At 44.1% G+C, this 19,007-nt stretch overlaps 1 protein-coding gene across 1 annotated transcript in view; it reads left to right on the forward strand.

Annotated features, from left to right (window-relative positions):
* Nucleotides 1-4,239: 4,239 nt before the first annotated feature.
* tcn2 (transcobalamin II) overlaps nt 4,240-19,007 on the forward strand; it is a 76,094-nt gene continuing 61,326 nt past the window's right edge. The window contains exon 1 of the mRNA XM_028808434.2: nt 4,240-4,478. The gene's annotated coding sequence lies outside the window, so the exon portion shown is untranslated. The remainder of the gene's footprint in view (nt 4,479-19,007) is intronic.

Consider the following 19,007-nt stretch of genomic DNA (forward strand, 5'->3'; position numbering starts at 1 on the left):
TAGATAGATAGATAGATAGATAGATAGATAGATAGATAGATAGATAGATAGATAGATAGATACTTTATTAATCCCAAGGGGAAATTCACATTGTCAAATTATAAAAGTGAAGATGATGAAAAATTATATTGTGCTAAATAAACTTTAAACATAACATGATCACAAAATTTCATAATCGGTTTGATTTCTTTAGTACCCTACAGCAACACATATCTTGAAAGACTGTGGAAGTGCTTGATTTTTTTTTTTTTTTGATTTTTGATTTTTTAAAAATGTTCAATATGGTAGTTTAAATCTGTAGTTTAATTATAATGGTAAGCTCTGGCCATGGAAATGAGTATACTCACCATCTGACAGAATAGAGGGACACAATGGAAAAGTAAGTGATACTAGAGAGGACCTGTGTACCTTTAAAAGAGATATTGGACAATTTTGGAATTTCAGCATTCATTTTAAAAGCAGCAGAGGCACACATTTGTACAGCTATGCTTCAGCTGTGCAAATGACTGTCTCCTCCAGTGGAAGGGACAAAGGGCCACAATAGACATGAAAGTGATAAGAAAATTTTCAAATACATTTTGAACATTTTTTGCTGTCTAGTGTTTATTTTGTAAGCGGACATCAGGGACATGCATTTCTATGGCAAAGGCTCTGAGTGGATAGGACAATGGGACACAGTAGACTTGAAAGTGATGTAGAAAATTTCAGCAATCTTTAAAAATGCAATTTGAGTCATTTTAGCTAACCAGTGCCCATTTTGAAAGAAGAAGAAAGGGGGCATGATTTTCTATGGTAAAGGCCCAGCCAAGGAAATAAGTGTCCCATCGAGCTGATGGGACAGAAAAGCACAGTAGACATGAAAATGATTCAGGAGACTTCCTGAAATCTTTATGAGTAAATTTTGAGACCAATTTTATAATTTCGGTATTCCTCATTAAAGCAGCCGACAGGAGGCATGCAATTCTACAGTTCTAGTCCAGTCATGGAAATGAATGCCCTGTCGAGTAGATGGGATAGATGGCCACAATAGACAAGTGATGTAGAAGACTTTCTACAATTGGTTAAATTAGAGTTGGCATAATTTTAGCTGTGTAGTGTTAGAACATTAGAAGTGTTCATTTTGTAAGCAGCAATTACAGGGAGCACAATTCTATGGTTGAGCTACAGCCGTGTAAATGAGTGTCCCCTCCAGTGAATGGGATGCAGTGCCATAGAGAAGAAGAAAATGATATGGAAGCGTACCTACAGTAAAGGCCAAGCTATAGAAATGAGTGTTGTCTCAGGTGGAAGGGATGAAGGGGCAGAGTAGATATGAAACTACTACAGAAGACTGCCTTCTTGGCTTATTAAAGAAACTGTGCACAATTTTAACTACCTGCTGTGCATTTTTCAAGGGACTATGGCAGAGAAGGAATGCCACAGACTGCTTCCTACAAGTTTTTAAAATACATTTGATCAGTTTTTATCTCCCATAAACAACTGTGCATGTAATATAAGGGAAAATTGAGTTTTATAGGATAATAACACTGGATATGAAAATGAGATCCCTACCTAAGTTAAAGGGGTGATGGGGTGGTCATGACAGGTATGTTTTTTTGTTTGTTTTTTTTAAATAGTATTTCATTCAAATGGTTTTAATCACTCATATGGCAAAGGCGAAATTTGAGTTCAACAACAAGCCTTTCCTTTGTAAAAATTTCCCCCTCTTTTTATCCCCAGAACAACTTCTGTGTACAGCGGCAGTTTGTAATGTGGGGTGCTGGGGTGTCACCCCCCCCCCATAAATATTTTTAAAACTCTACTTAATTAGGTAATGTGAAATAATCATGAAATTATGCCTGGTGTCAGCTAATGTCAACATCCATTAAAACCATTAAAATTTAATTTCTGTGTTTTTTTTAAAAAAAAAAAACAACACAATTCTGTGTGAATACCTATATTTCTGGAGTGAAGAACACCAGCCAAATGAGTTTATGCAAGTGTTTGATCTTTTGGCAAGCAGGTGACCTGAGGCTGTCCTTTTAATTGTTACTTCCACATTTTTCCAGGGACACAGCTCTCTGCGCCCAGGATACCTCCACATTTATTGGCAGTGAATTTGTATTGTTTTAGTTTTTTTTTTTGTTTTTTTTTAATCTAATCTGATTGGACGATCGTTGACACATTGTCATGTTGCCATCACCTTGAGCATGGGAAAGGCGCTATATAAATAAAATGTATTATTATTAATGGTTCACGGTTCACACCCATCTTTAATGTTACTACAGATGAGTGAGCACAACTTGGATGGCAACTTCAAGCGGACCTTCAGAAATTAAAAAAAAAAAAGTGTTCTTCCTTTAACGTAACACCCCTTCATAAATCGTTCACATGAAGAAAAAAAGAAGATAAAGGAGCTTGGACTTGACTGACCTGACACAATGACTTTTTCTCACTCTTGTTATAACAAACAGAATTGGCTAACTGGGTGTGGTGTAAGTAATGCCTTTTTTTTTGCTTTTCCTGTTTGCTGTTTCAAAGTGTCTGTACCACAGCATTGTGGTCAAAGACTGGGATACAAGACCTAAAACATCTTTCTGAAAAATGCAACTGGCATGAAAGTGCCATAGTCATCTAGACAATAGCATAAGGCTAAACTTTTTTTGCAGGCTTAATATTGCTGAACATTAGAAGGCACAACAAAGAAGTCACCAAAAATCAACACATCCTGTCTAGAATAATAGATGAGATATATCCGTGTTTTGGTTAGTAGAATAGTGGTGTGCCTTGGGATGAATTTGGTTACAAAACGTGTGCCACAACGGGGAAAAAAAAGGTTGTGAATCACTGCTGTAGACAATAGTATATAGCTAATTTTTGGGCAGGCTTAGTGAAATAACTCAGTTTAATCAGAAAGTAATTGTGAAATTTTCAGGCCTGAATGAAAGGAGGGCAAAATTTACATTCAGGGAAATCTACGTATCATGATCGTAATGGCAGAATAAAATTTAGGTTGGAATTTGTCCTGTGGGTGTAATACAAGACAGGTTGGGGGCAAGTTATGTTTAAAAATGTGGGGGTCTGTGAATCTTACAATGTAAATTTGTGTCGAAGTGAAGTAAATCTGGCAAACTTGAATAGGACTGGGCAGATTGGCAGCAAGCGTAGAATAAAATTGGGTGGGAATGACTCTTTGGATGTGGTAAATGATAAACTGGGATGCAAGACCTGAGAAAAATCAGAGGTCTAGTGATTGTATAATGTGAATTTATCGAATACAGTTGAAATAGCCAAGGACTGGGCACTCCATTAGCAGAAACAGAATAAGATTTGGATTGGACTTATGCTATCAATGTGTTAAAGGACAGACAGATGTCCATGTTATTAGAAGATTACAGAGGTGGGGCTGCAGACATTATGGTGTGGGCTTTGGCAGAATGAGGAACTAGGCAAGTGGCAGAGGTTGGGTGTCAGGTGCACCTGTCCTTTTCCACATCCATATGGAAAGGTATGGGAAGAATACGGGGACTGTGGATCTCATGGACAGAGGTTTTAGAGCACAGTAGAAATGGAAAAGCTGGAATCAGATTGGGCAGCATGGTGGAAAGGGTATAATACCTTTTAGCCTGGATTTGTCCTATGGGTCTGGTACTGGACTGGCCAAGATGTGCATTGACGCTATGGTGAGGATCACCAGAGCATGTGGAATGACCAAAGAGACAGATAGATATGAAAGGCACTATATAATAAAAAGATGTGGAAGGCACTATATAATAAGTGCTGCTTCAGTTTGTGACCCCAAAAGCTGTGCCCCAACCAAGTTTTTTTCACGAATAGCCACCGCCTGCATAAATGTTTAAGAACAAGGGGTCACATATGGGAAACTGGATTACTACAGTTTTTTTTGATGATTTGTCGTTTAATTGTCTTTGTACAGAGTTCTTGGGTGTCCAGTAATGAACTGCTTACTATGCAAAGAATATATTATTATTAATTACTATTGATATTTTACTAAATCTTATTTTCCGTTTTCCTGTGTTGATGAGCTCTCTTTGATGAATTTAATGGTAACAAAACATATAGAAAACACGCCAAAGCAACTTAAAATACAACTAACAAGTGGCATTTTTCGGTACTATTTAAAAAAACGTTTACTGTCCGCCGTTAATCACAGAGAATCCCGGTAAAGCGGCTACAACATGTAATACAATCGGAACACGCGGACGTCATGACATCGTTGCACGTGTACTGACGAGGCTGAAGTTGACAACAGTTTAGTTTTACAAGCGCTGAAATGTGCTTTTTAGTAAATATATAACTTTAAAAACCGCTTGTGCAGACCCGGGTTTTTGCATCACTCAGGCGATAAAGGGTAAAGTTCCAGGTCAAATCTAGCAAAAAAAAAAAAAAAAAAAAGCAAAGCTTTGCAGTTTTCTGGGGTGTCGCATCCTGTCACAAGATCCCACTAAGTTTCTAATCCGCGGCTGGAAAGCAGTCACGTAAGTATTTCCTGTCTTCTATAAAACATTTTAAACGCGAGTGGGACATACTGCTGTAAATCAGTGTTGTCGATCGCATGATATTTACATAAAACTTGTGGTAGGTGGTGAGGAGCTTGATGTTAAGCGATCGATTATTTTCCTTTAAATGTTCATAGTTTAAAAGCAGTTCACGCGACAGAACAGTCTAACTTAATGCGGCGATGATTCCAAGCCAAATTTAAACCTTAACCACCCCGGAAAAAGAAGAATTTCTAATGCGAACACGCCTTAGGGTGGCTGGCGTATAGTAAGACGATTAAGCAAATGTTAGACACGGGAGAAGTTTAAGGAGGTGCGGGTGGGTACTAAAATACATCTCCCATAAAGGGTTGTTTTTTTCCCTCAAAAGTTTACTTTTTATTTTAATGTATTTGTTTTGGCAATACCTCGTAAATATGTTGATGATCAACGAACAAGATTATTAAATCCATCCTACCTAAGCAGTTTTCGCTGGCATGTCGCCAAACCGATCAGCATTCTGAACTACATAAATTACGGATTACTTTACTGTCTCAAATTTACCTCGAGAAAGGTCCCTTTATATTGTATATTTTGCATTTAGTATTTTCCTCTTTTGCGTGTCACATAGCCGCTCCCGCCGGCGAAAAGGTCCTCGGGCAGCTGTTTAAGTGAGCTTAAAGTCGATCTCGCCTCTGTTTGTCCGCGTCTTATGGTTGAATGTACTGTCTGTAAGAACAGCGGCGCGGCGCTCCTAACCATCATGACAAAGTATTTAAAAAAAAACCAAAGTTTCCTTGATAGGTAAAATTAAAGGTCCGTCAACTTTTCGTCAATCCATCCATTCTCTAAACGTACTTATCCAGATCAGGGGCGCAGGGAAGATCATCAGATGCAAGACAGGGCAACAGTCCACCGCAGGGTGAAAACACACACCCACACACAAACAAAAGGCAAATTTAGCATTGCCTAGTCACCTAAACTGCGTGTTTGTCGAAACAGTTAAACCAATCCCAGAACGCTCGACTCCACATAAACTTCTGACAGCTGGAATTTGGATAATGCTCTTGTATGGTAGTATCGGTCTGTGTGCATGTAGCATCTATATCTATTTTCATTTACAGTATGCTGTGTATGTGTATTAGCATAATGAAACACCTGGGCAAGCAGGGCAGAACATTTTGCCATTTTATATATAGAGATGTATATTTGTACATTTAGGCAGAAGGTTGGATCAGTTGTTAACACTGCTTTTTTGCGGTGTCCATCCCCAAGGATATGCAGGTTAGGATGATTTCCAACTATAAGGTGGCTCCCATTGTGAGTGAGTGTGCTCTGTCCACGGCTGGTTCCTACCATAGGCCCAGTAATTCTGAACTAGACTTAACAGGTTTAAGAGTGTGTGTGTGTGTGTGTGTGTGTGTGTGTGTGTGTGTGTGTGTGTGTGTATGTATGTATGTATGTATACATACACACACATACATAAATAATACGCTACTGTGGCTGTTTGTTTGTCTGTCCAGGATTTTAAATCACCAGTAGCTTGCAAACCGTTTGACCTGAAATTTGGTACACATCTACTACGTGACCTCTACTATTCACTTTCTGGGAGATGATTGACCTATGAGGTTATTCCTCTTTTTTTATTTTTATTTTATTGTAGATTCAATTCTCGGCAGTGGCCAGCAGGGCGGGCATGCGGTGCATGTGTATGGGCGCCGTTCTCATCCCTACCACCTTCACCGTCACTTCCCCTAACTCTTCATATCCTCAATCATTCTTGAGGCAGATTGAAGACTTACGTGCCAACTTAAGTGAAAAATTAAAGAAAACGTACTAAGTAATTGCCATTCACAATTTTGGACGGCGTTTTCCCTTGCCCGGACGCGGGTCACCGGGGCCCCACTCTGGAGCCAGGCCTGGAGGTGGGGCTCGATAGCGAGCGCCTTGTGGCCGGGCCTGCACCCATGGGGCTCGGCCGGGCACAGCCCGAAGAGGCAACGTGGGTCCCCCTTCCCATGGGCTCACCACCTATGGGAGGGGCCAAGGAGGTCGGGTGCAGTGTGAGTTGGGTGGTGGCCGAAGGCGGGGACCTTGGCGGTCCGATCCTCGGCTACAGAAGCTGGCTCTTGGGACGTGGAATGTCACCTCTCTGAAGGGGAAGGAGCCTGAGCTAGTGCGTGAGGTTGAGAGGTTCCGGCTAGATATAGTCGGACTCACCTCGACGCACAGCTTGGACTCTGGAACCAATCTCCTTGAGAGGGGCTGGACTCTCTACCACTCTGGAGTTGCCCCCGGTGAGAGGCGCCGAGCGGGTGTGGGTATACTTATTGCCCCCCGACTTGGAGCCTGTACATTGGGGTTTACCCCAGTAGACGAGAGGGTAGCCTCCCTTCGCCTTCAGGTGGGGGGACGGGTCCTAACTGTTGTTTGTGTTTGGTATGCACCAAACAGCAGTTCGGAGTACCCACCCTTTTTGGAGTCCCTGGAGGGGGTGCTAGAGGGCATACCTTCTGGGGACTCCCTCGTTCTGCTGGGAGACTTCAATGCTCACGTGGGCAATGACAGTGAGACCTGGAAGGGCGTGATTGGGAGGAATGGCCCCCCCGATCTGAACCCGAGCGGTGTTTTGTTATTGGACTTCTGTGCTCGTCACGGATTGTCCATAACGAACACCATGTTCAAGCATAGGGGTGTTCATATGTGCACTTGGCACCAGGACACCCTAGGCCTCAGTTCGATGATCGACTTTGTGGTGGTGTCGTCGGACTTGCGGCCACATGTCTTGGACACTCGGGTGAAGAGAGGGACGGAGCTATCAACTGATCACCACCTGGTGGTGAGTTGGCTTCGATGGTGGGGGAGGATGCCGGTCAGGCGTGGTAGGCCCAAACGTGTTGTGAGGGTCTGCTGGGAACGTCTGGCAGAGCCCCCTGTCAGAAGTAGCTTCAACTCCCACCTCCGGCAGAACTTCGACCACATCCCGAGGGAGGTGGGGGACATTGAGTCTGAATGGGCCATGTTCCGTGCCTCTATTGTTGAGGCAGCTGACCGGAGCTGTGGCCGTAAGGTGGTTGGTGCCTATCGTGGCGGCAATCCCCGAACCCGTTGGTGGACACCGGCGGTGAAGGATGCTGTCAAGCTGAAGAAGGAGTCCTACAGGACCCTTTTGTCCTGTGGGACCCTGGAGGCAGCTGATAGGTACCGGCAGGCCAAGCGGAATGCGGCTTTGGTGGTTGCTGAGGCAAAAACTCGGGCGTGGGAGGAGTTTGGGGAGGCCATGGAGAACGACTTTCGGACGGCTTCGAGGAGATTCTGGTCCACCGTCCGGCGTCTCAGGAAGGGGAAGCAGTGCAGTGTCAACACTGTATATAGTGGGGATGGTGCGCTGCTGACCTCGACTCGGGACGTTGTGGGTCGGTGGGGGGAGTACTTCGAAGACCTCCTCAATCCCATTAACATGCCTTCCAATGAGGAAGCAGAGCCTGGGGACTCAGAGGTGGGCTCCCCCATCTCTGGGACTGAGGTCACCGAGATGGTCAAAAAACTCCTTGGTGGCAGGGCCCCGGGGGTGGATGAGATACGCCCGGAGTTCCTCAAGGCTCTGGATGTTGTAGGACTGTCTTGGTTGACACGCCTCTGCAACATCGCATGGACATCAGGGACAGTGCCTCTGGATTGGCAGACCGGGGTGGTAGTCCCCCTCTTTAAGAAGGGGGATTGGAGGGTGTGTTCCAATAACAGAGGGATCACACTCCTCAGCCTCCCTGGAAAAGTCTATTCAGGGGTCCTGGAGAGGAGGGCCCGTCGGATAGTCGAGCCTCGGATTCAGGAGGAACAGTGTGGTTTTCGTCCTGGTCGCGGAACAGTGGACCAGCTCTACACCCTTAGCAGGGTCCTGGAGGGTGCATGGGAGTTTGCCCAACCAGTCTACATGTGTTTTGTGGACTTGGAAAAGGCATTCGACCGTGTCCCTCGGGGAATCCTGTGGGGGGTACTCCGAGTGTATGGAGTACCGGCCCCCCTGATACGGGCTGTTCGGTCCCTGTACGATCGGTGCCAGAGCTTGGTCCGCATTGCCGGCAGTAAGTCGAACCCGTTTCCAGTGAGAGTTGGACTCCGCCAGGGCTGCCCTTTGTCACCGATTCTGTTCATAACTTTTATGGACAGAATTTCTAGGCGCAGCCAGGGCATTGAGGGGGTCCGGTTTGGTGTGCTCAGGATTGGGTCACTGCTTTTTGCAGATGATGTTGTCCTGTTTGCTTCATCAGGCCATGATCTTCAGCTCTCTCTGGATCGGTTCGCAGCCGAGTGTGAAGCGGCTGGGATGAGAATCAGCACCTCCAAATCCGAGACCATGGTCCTCAGCCGGAAAAGGGTGGAGTGCCCTCTCAAAGTTGGTAGCGAGATCCTGCCCCAAGTGGAGGAGTTCAAGTATCTCGGGGTCTTGTTCACGAGTGAGGGAAGAATGGAGCGTGAGATCGACAGGCGGATCGGTGCGGCATCCGCAGTAATGCGGGCGCTGCATCGGTCAGTCATGGTGAAAAAGGAGCTGAGCCGCAAGGTGAAGCTCTCAATTTACCAGTCGATCTATGTTCCTACCCTCACCTATGGTCATGAACTATGGGCAGTGACCAAAAGAACGAGATCGCGAATACAAGCGGCTGAAATGAGTTTTCTCCGCAGGGTGTCTGGGCTTTCCCTTAAAGATAGGGTGAGAAGCTCAGTCATCCGGGAGGGGCTCAGAATAGAGCTGCTGCTCCTCCGCATCGAGAGGAGTCAGATGAGGTGGCTTGGGCATCTGATCAGGATGCCTCCTGGACGCCTCCCTGGTGAGGTGTTCCGGGCACGTCTAACCGGGAGGAGGCCCCGGGGAAGACACAGGACATGTTGGAGGGACTATGTCTCTCGACTGGCCTGGGAACGCCTTGGGATTCTCCCGGAAGAGCTAGAAGAAGTGGCCGGGGAGAGGGAAGTCTGGGCATCTCTGCTCAAGCTGCTGCCCCCGCGACCCGACCTCGGATAAGCGGGAGACAATGGATGGATGGATGGTACTAAGTAATTGCAGCTCAAACACTGACTTAATCAGTTTTAACACGAACAGATGCCGAAAGAAGAGAAGAAGCGGGATGCAAGGTTGAAGAAAAGAAGAGCTGCTCAGGAAGCAGCAAGCACATCAACCTCTGAGCAAACGAGTGCTAAACATACAGAGAAAGAGTATGAATGCTCAAGTCAAGTGTAGTCACTTACGTGCAGATTACGTGCAGTGCGCCATTACTGGTGTGTAATATAAATATATATATTATCTATCTATCTATCTATCTATCTATCTATCTATCTATCTATCTATCTATCTATCTATCTATCTATCTATCTATAAAAAATCCAAGACTTTTTCAGAGAGATAATTTCAAGTCCCTTGAGATGTGACTTTGTGCCAGGAGATTTAACCACGTCCATGGTCCACTCACCTCTCATTCGTGTGAATGCTATTGTCCGACACAGTTCCTGTGCTCTCAGCTCTTATAAATTTTTATGTTTTCCTCATTTTAATACAAGACATACAATCTATTCATTTCCTTTGATGTACTTCTTTTCTGGACAATAATTTTATACATTATAGATGAAAGGTCAATGACTAAGCGAAGAAGAAAGGGCAGCACGTCGAAAAGAGGCCAAAAAGCGTTGGAGAGAAAAATTACAAAAAGAACAATAACAGTCTAAGTGCAAATTAGGAAAATAAAGAAAGTTATAATCAGCCTGGACTAAGTGGAATTGAAAACCTAACGGTTCCAAGCAGGGGAGGAAATAAAAGACCGAGCTGAAGACAAAGTAGAACGTCGTAAAGATGTCCAGAAACTTTGGCGTGATACACATGCAGAGAAAGTTAGAAATTATGAAAGTACTAAAATTTGAAAGTCTCAAAAAACTCATAGTAAAGGTCGCATTACCGTTAACAAATGGAAATTATTACTCTGTGAAATAATGGAACAGCGAAAAGAGATTGCATATATGAACATAGGTGACATGACAGAAGTATGTAGATGTTGTTAGGCTTTAAAGTTTAAGTCAGAGACTTGTAGATCGTCTAATTCATGTTGCCATCAGGGAAAAGTGTTTCTTCCCAATGAAGAGGCATATCCGTGAGAAATAAAAGATTTTTTATCTGGCGTAAGTGAAATCCACAAACACTACAGGCAAAATATCCGCATCTACAGTAATGTGTTCATGTTCGCATCATTCAATGCTCAAAACATAGATTTACATGAATCAGGACCATGCGCTATGAGAATCTGTGGTCCCACAACAATTAAAGCTACTACAAGTTTAATTTCAAAGAAACCACAATTTGGTCAGGTTTATGTTTATGATTACGGAAAAGCGATGCAACATAGAATCAAAAGAGTTAAACTATCGAACGTATTAGAAATTCTACAGCCAATAATGGATACAAATCCATACGTCCAAAAGTATCGCACATTACACAAAATTTATCTGAAAAACACGGACAAAGAAGTTTTCTTGGATTTCTATATGAATCAGAAAGATGACGCTCGCATATATAATAAACCAAGATGTAATGAATTGTCAGCAATAATAGTTTCGAAAGACGGAGATATCAAAGACCGAGTTGGTATTCGTGTTTATCCAAAACAACCGCACGTTGCAAGTGGCAGATCTGGGAAATATAGTGCGTAGGGCCCACATGGGGGTTGGCGAGCGAAGAGAGCAGGGGGCAGAGCCCCCTAGAGTGTGTGTGTGTGTGTGTGTGTGTGTGTGTGTGTGTGTGTGTGTGTGTATGTATATGTGTATATATGTATATATGTATGTGGGGGGAGTACTTCGAAGACCTCCTGAATCCCACTAACATGTCTTCCAATGAGGAAGCAGAGCCTGGGGACTCGGAGGTGGGCTCTCCCATCTCTGGGACTAAGGTCACCAAGGTGGTAAAAAAAACTCCTTGGTGGCAGAGCCCCGGGGGTGGATGGGGTACACCAGGAGTTCCTAAAGGCTCTGGATGTTGTAGGACTGTCTTGGTTGACATGCCTCTGAAACATCGCATGGACATCGGGGACAGTGCCTCTGGATTGGCAGACTGGAGTGGTGGTCCCCCTTTTTAAGAAGGTGGATCGGAGGGTATGTTCCAACTACAGAAGGGATCACACTCCTCAGCCTCCCTGGAAAAGTCTATTCGGGGGTCCTGTAGAGGAGGGTCCATCAGATAGTCGAACCTCGGATTCAGGAGGATTGGTGTGATTTTCGTCCTAGTCGCAGAACAGTGGACCAGCTCTACACCCTTGGCAGAGTCCTGGAGGGTACATGGGGAGTTTTCCCAACCAGTCTACATGTGTTTTGTGGACTTGGAAAATGTGTTTGACTGTGTCCCTCAGGGAATCATGTGGGGGGTGCTCCGGGAGTATGGGGTTTAAATAGCCTAAACAACATTCAGAACATGGCACAACGGGAAACTGTTTAAGGGGGGACCTTTTTCACTGCTGCACCGCTAAACAGGCATGCAATGGAGTACATGCATTAGTGGAGGTATTGAACTGTGAAAATGGACAGAGAACATCCTGAAACTGAAGCTGTAGCAGATGATAAATGATGATAACACAGAAGAACGTTTACCGAAAGAAGGAGCCGTGTCTATTGTCTGGAGATACTTTGGTTTTAAAAGGTCGGATGTGGACCATTATGTTCAAATGTGTGAATACTGTTACTATCTTCTTCTTTCGGCTGCTCCCGTTAGGGGTTGCCACAGCGGATCATTTTCTTCCATATCTTTCTGTTCTCTGAATTTTGCTCTGTTACACCCATCACCTGCATGTCCACTCTCACCACATCCATAAACCTTCGCTTAGGCCTTCCTCTTTTCCTCTTCCCTGGCAGCTCTATCCTTAGCATCCTTCTCCCAATATACCCAACATCTCTCCTCTGCACATGTCCAAACCAAAACAATCTCGCCTCTCTGACTTTGTCTCCCAACCGTCCAACTTGAGCTGACCCTCTAATGTACTCATTTCTAATCCTATCCATCCTCATCATACCCAGTGCAAATCTTAGCATCTTTAACTCTGCTACCTCCAGCTCTGTCTCCTGCTTTCTGGTCAATGCCACCATCTCCAACCCATATAACATAGCTGGTCTCCCTTTCACTCTTGCTGATACCCGTCTGTTACAAATTACTCCTGACACTTTTCTCCACCCATTCCACTCTGCCTGCACTCTTTTTCACCTCTCTTCCACAATCCCCATTACTCTGTACTGTTGATCCCAAGTATTTAAACTCCTCCACCTTCGCCAACTCTACTCCCTGCATCCTCACCATTCCACTGACCTCCCTCTCATTTACACACATGTATTCTGTCTTGTTCCTACTTACTGACCTTCATTCCTCTCCTTTCTAGAGCTTATCTCCACCTCTCCAGGGTCTCCTCAACCTGCTCCCTACTATCGCTACAGATCACAATGTCCTCAGCAAACATCATAGTCCATGGAGAACTCCTATCTAATCTCGTCTGTCAACCTGTCCGTCACCATTGCAAATAAGAAAGGGTTCAGAGCTGATCCCTGATGTAATCCCACCTCCAACTTGAATGCATCCGTCACTCCTACTGCAGACCTCACCACTGTCACACTTCCCTCGTACATATCCTGTACAACTCTTACGTACTTCTCTGCCACTGCCGACTTCCTCATACAATACCACAGCTCCTCTCGAGGCACCCTGTCATATGCTTTCTCCAGATCCACAAAGACACAATGCAACTCCTTCTGGCCTTCTCTAAACTTCTCCATCAACATCCTGAGAGCAAACATTGCATCTGTGGTGCTCTTTCTTGGCATGAAACCATACTACTGCTCACTAATCATCACCTCACTTCTTAACCTAGCTTCCATTACTCTTTCCCATAACTTCATGTTGTGGCTCATCAATTTTATTCCCCTGTAGTTATTTGCACAGAGACACAGGAGGTTGTAGAAACAAATAAAAAGGAACTTTATTCAAAACACTGCAAACAAACAAACAAACGAGAGAGAGAGAGAGAGAGAGAGAGAGAGACACACACAAAACAATCAATACAATCAATTCCAAAACTGACAGACACTGTACAAGGCTTTTAAGTAAGCAGAGTACCGCGTGAGAGGTTTATCACGCATTATAGCACAAGTAAGAAGGGTAAGGAGCAATGTGAAGGTACACTATCAGCTGTTTCAGGGGTTTTCCCAGGGGCATCTGTGTCCTCTGAGGGTGCGATCAGCACTCCAGCTTACACCCCCCTCCTCAGCTTTATTCACATTCTCGTGAATCAAGCAACTCTCTGTACCAGGTTCATACAGCCGTGATAATACGTCTGCGTTGACGTGCTCAGAGTCTGGTCGATGCTTTACCATAAAACTATAAGGTTGTAAGCCCAGAAACCATCTCATGAGATGAGAGTTTGTATCTTTCTGACGGTATAACCATTGAAGTGGAGCATGATCAGTTACCAAAGTGAAATTTCGACCCCATAAGTAATAATGAAGCACTTCGACAGCCCATCTAATTGCCAAGCATTCCTTCTCAATTGTCAAATAATTGCGTTCCCTAGGAAGTAATTTCCTACTCAAATATGTGATAGGGTGCTCTTCTCCATCAAAAATCTGTGACAGGACTGCGCCTACACCAAACTCATTTGCTTCTGTTTGTAAGACAAAATCCTTTGAGAAATTGGGATTCCGCAGAACCAGATAAGTAGACAAAGCAGATTTCAAATCACAGAAGGAACGTTCACAAATTTCTGTCCATAAAATAGGGCAGTTTCTCCTGCCTCTAGTAAGTTCTGAAAGAGGAGCAGCCCTATGTGCAAAGTTAGGGATGAACCTTCTGTAGTAACCAGCAAGCCCCAGAAAGGTGCGTATCTGTTTCTGTGTTTTTGGTCACGGGTAAGCAAGCATCTCTTCCACTTTCCTTAACTGTCGCTGAAGTAAACCCCTGCCCATAGAATAACCTAAGTAATGAGTCTCAGACATACCCAGTTTACCTTTCTTTGGGTTAGCAGTAAGACCAGCCTGTCTCAAGCTTTCAAGAACAGCTTGAAGTCGCTCTAAATGCATTTGCCAGTCATTGCTGAAAATTACGACATCATCAAGGTACACCCCGGAATATTCAGAATGAGGACGCAGGATCTGATCTATCATACGCTGGAAAGTCAGAGGTGCCCCATGAAGACCAAACGGGAGTCTCGTAAATTCATAAAGTCCGTCATGAGTCGCAAATGCTGTTTTCTCACAACTGCCAACCTCTAGAGGCACCTGCTAATAACCCCTCGTGAGATCTAGCATGAAGATATAGCTCGCTTGACCCAGTCTGAGAAACAGCAGCCAAGGAAGTGTAAACCCCTTGTTGGTCGTGCCATTCCTTCAAGAGATTAATGTGTAAAATCTGGAATGGTTTGCGCCAGCCAGGTATTCTAACCTTGTAATTTACCGGACCCATACGCTCCTAAATAATGGCGGGGCCCTGCCATTTAGCTAGGAATTTGTGCGGGTCAGACGGAACCAGTACCAAAACACAATCACCAGGTTTGAATTCACGGAGCTTACTGCGCCTATCGTAAAGATGTTTCTGAGTTTCCTGCTCACGTTGTTGATGCTCCACAGCAATAGAAGAAAGCTTACAAATTCTATCTTGCAACGAAACTACCCGATCTGCAAAGCTCGGCCCAAGAGCTGTTGACTCGTTTTCTATCTAATCCTCTCGTACAACATCCAGGATGCCTCTCGGGCGCCTGCCAAATAACAACTCGAATGGACTCAAGCCAGTGGACGCCTGTGGTGATTCCCGCACTGCGAACATAACAAAAGGCAGGACAGAGTCCCAGGATGTAGGATCATTATGAGTGACTCGCTTGATCATCTGTTTTAAAGTCTTGTTAAACCGTTCAGTCAAACCATTAGTCTGTGGATGGTAAACAGTGGTACTCAATTTCTTAATAGCAAAGCTGTCACACAATTGTTTCATCACGCGAGAAGTAAAAGGTGTGCCCTGATCAGTTAAAATTTCTCTAGGAATGCCAATATGAGTAAAAATCCCGCACAGAGCTTTGGCTACAGTGGAGGAGTTGGCCTTTTTCAAAGCAGCCACCTTTGGATATTGTGTTGCATAGTCAACCAACACCAGCAAATATTGGTACCCATTTTTAGTCTTAGGTAAAGGGCCTACAATATCTAATCCCACCCGCTGAAAGGGGATTTCCAAAATAGGCATAGGACAAAGGGGAGCCCGAGAAGGCTTATAAACAGAGACGATCTGACAATCAGGACATGAAGTACAGAACTGATCAACATCTTTTCCCATATTCAGCCAATAAAATCGTTTTGATAACTGCTCTCTGGTCTTATCAGCCCCCAGGTGCCCTCCCAAGATGTGAGAGTGGGCCAGCTGCAAAAGAATTTCCCTATGCACTTCAGGTACAACTAGTTGTTCAATAAATTCCCCCATTAAATGGTCTGAAATCACTCTGAAAAGGCAACCGTCTTTTTCTAGAAAGTGTGGAGTTTTCAAGCCACCGGTCTCACACTCTTGGTAATAAGAGTCATTGGCAGAGCGAGCCTGTTTAAATGCATATTCTAATGAGCTTTCAGTATGCTGCAAGCACACAAAATCCGACTGCTCGCTAGTACTCGGTTTGTGATCGGAGGCATTTGCCATCTGAGAAGATGTAGATGGGCCTGCCTGCCACTCTGGGGAAATTGGGGGGGGTGTCTCCCTCAGTCTCGCTGGAGAGATCAGGTTCAATATCTAAGTGGGGCACTAGATTATCCCCGACCGCCACTAGTTTTCCTTCTTCTCCCCCCTACTAAGCTCAACAGGCGACTCGATGACCGGTGCCCGACATTTATTAATTTAGTTTAGGAAAAAGGACATTCCTCCTTCCTATGAGTAATGGCCAGGGGGAGGAGTCCGAAACAGCAGACCAAACTTTAAAGTGGAGACCCTTATAAGTCAAAGGAAGAAGCAATGTCTGATAGTCTTTAACATCGCCATGTACACACTGTATCTTTACAGTCTCAGTGTCACTAAGGCATCTGTCATCAAGACAGTTCCGTCTGACAACACAAAGGTCACTGCCCGAGTCCAATAATGCTGATATCTCTTGGTTCCCCAACTTCACCGAGATTAACAAGCCATCTTTTTTATCTGGAGAATAGGGAATATTTGAGCAACAAACCTCGGCCAATCCAATTTTCCTTGATTGAGCTGGAGACAAGTGACATTCTCTCGCCAAGTGACCGGGTTGATCACACCAGAAACATCTTCGGTCAGCTCCACTGCCGAAATATCCCCTGCGTTGTCCACGGCCTCCGCGGCCTGCTCCTGTCTCCCCAGATATGGGTACCTCCTCAACAACCGGATTCCCCGGAGGCCTTCCTGACCCCTTTCGATTGTCAGGTCCTGCAGCTTGTCTTTGCTCTAGCCGTTGATCAAAGCGATGAGAATGTCCTGGACGCTCCTTCGTAGGTTGTGAAACAGCACCGAATCCACCGCTCTTTCTCCAAGCGGTCTGAGAACCTTCCAATCGTCTGGACATAATCAATAATGATTCCACATCATGACGCAGAAATTCATCTCTAAGAACTACAGGTATCCCGGCCAGTAATATATTCATGACAACTTTCTCCACAATTCGCTCCACCACGTCTCCCTCAAACCAGCAATGCACTTTATGAATCAAATCTTGAATTTGTGCACGGATGGGACCTTCCATGTTTAGGTTCCAGTCGTTAAGTGCAAAACCTTTAGCCAAAAAAGTCAGTCTTACGTAAAAGAATTTGTTGCTTCAGGAAATTATAATCACCAAGCTTAGCGCGAGGCACATTCCATAAGGACAGTAGAGCATCTCCAGACAAAAAAGGTGTGATGATAACGGCCTAGTGTCGTTTGTCCCATCCCAATAAAGTCACCACTTGCTCAAAGGCTAAAAGGAACATCTCTGGGTCATCGGATGGACCCATCTTCGTCAGCACATTCTTAGAATTTTCAGGAAGCGGAGGCAAAGGGATGTACTGTCAACAGTTATGAACCGGGACATTCAGATCAGGGATAGGGGGCGGGTCATCCTCTGGATCGTAAGGAAGTGGAACATTCTGAGCGATTTGAAATAACTCCTCGGCATCCATCTGTGCAACCACTCCTGGTACCACTTGTCACACTTGGGTCACAGATAGGATGTAGAAAAAAAGAACTTTATTCAAAGCACTGCAAACAAACATTTGTCTCTTTTCAAAAGTTTAAACGTGCTCCATGACAAGTCAGAGATGACAGTTCCGCCAGGAGGAGGAGAAGGAGGAGGAGGAGAGAGAGAAAGAGAGAGAGAGAGAGAACACAATCAATTCCAAAACTGAGAGGCGCTGTACAAGGCTTTTGAGAAAGTGGAGTACCGCGCGAGAGGTTTATCGCGCGTTATAGCGCAAGTAAGAAGGGTAAGGAGCAATGTGAAGGTAGACTGTCAGCTGTTTCAGGGCGCCAAGGATATTGTGTATTAGTTGAGGTATAGCTGCTATTCTTGAGAGACAATCTACCAGAAATTATTGCAGGGATCCGGGTTCGAATCCCACTCATGGCACATTGCTGAATGAAAGAATATATCTCTAAAGTATATTTTTTTAAACTTTCTCTTCGACGAACGGTGCTTTGAATTCTACTTTGCAGATTTAGTTGTTTATTTTTATTTTTTGATTAAACAAAAACTGTTTAATGAAAGATTGATTTGTTAAGGAACACATGGACAACAAGCATAGTTTAAATCACAATTAAACAAACTGCCTGCAAATTCTATTGAATCATAATTATGACAAATAATAACGCATTTCACTTACTTATATAGCACCTTTACCATGGTCTCAGACAGCCACACAGATAATCAAGAGGGGTACAATAAAAATGAAAGCACAATAAGAATGAATAAATAATAGTTCACAGCCTTGTATGTATTTATAAATTTTGGGAATATATTCCAGTTGATGCTGACATTTAATTAATTTGAAGTAGGTAAAAATAAATATTTGGAAATATTGCAAAGGGAAATGTTTATATACTTATAGTAAACAGCACACACACCATTTAGCTAATTATATATATCTTCTTCTATCTTCTGCCACAGTGGATCATCTTTTATATATATATATATATCCTGGCCAAATCAGGCATCAGAATAGCACAGAAACCCGCGAACAATCTGCGCACTGTCCTTTTCAATGCTAAAAACAAGAAATTGACAGCAGAAACACGAAACGAAGTTTATAGCATTCCATGCATTTCTTGCCCAGCAGTATACACAGGACAAACATCAAAAAGAATTGCAACTCCCATACACGAGCATCGCAACTCCGTTAGAAGGAAGGACTCACAATCACAGATCTATACGCATACAAAATCAATAGGACATACATTTAACTGGGACAATGTACAAGTAAGATTTAAGGCCAGTACTAAAAGTGCCTTGAGAACTGGCTAAATCTTGGCTATCAGACAAAAACGCCATT

This window comes from Erpetoichthys calabaricus, chromosome 1 (assembly GCF_900747795.2).
Source record: "Erpetoichthys calabaricus chromosome 1, fErpCal1.3, whole genome shotgun sequence".
Classification (NCBI taxonomy): Eukaryota; Metazoa; Chordata; class Cladistia; order Polypteriformes; family Polypteridae; genus Erpetoichthys; species Erpetoichthys calabaricus.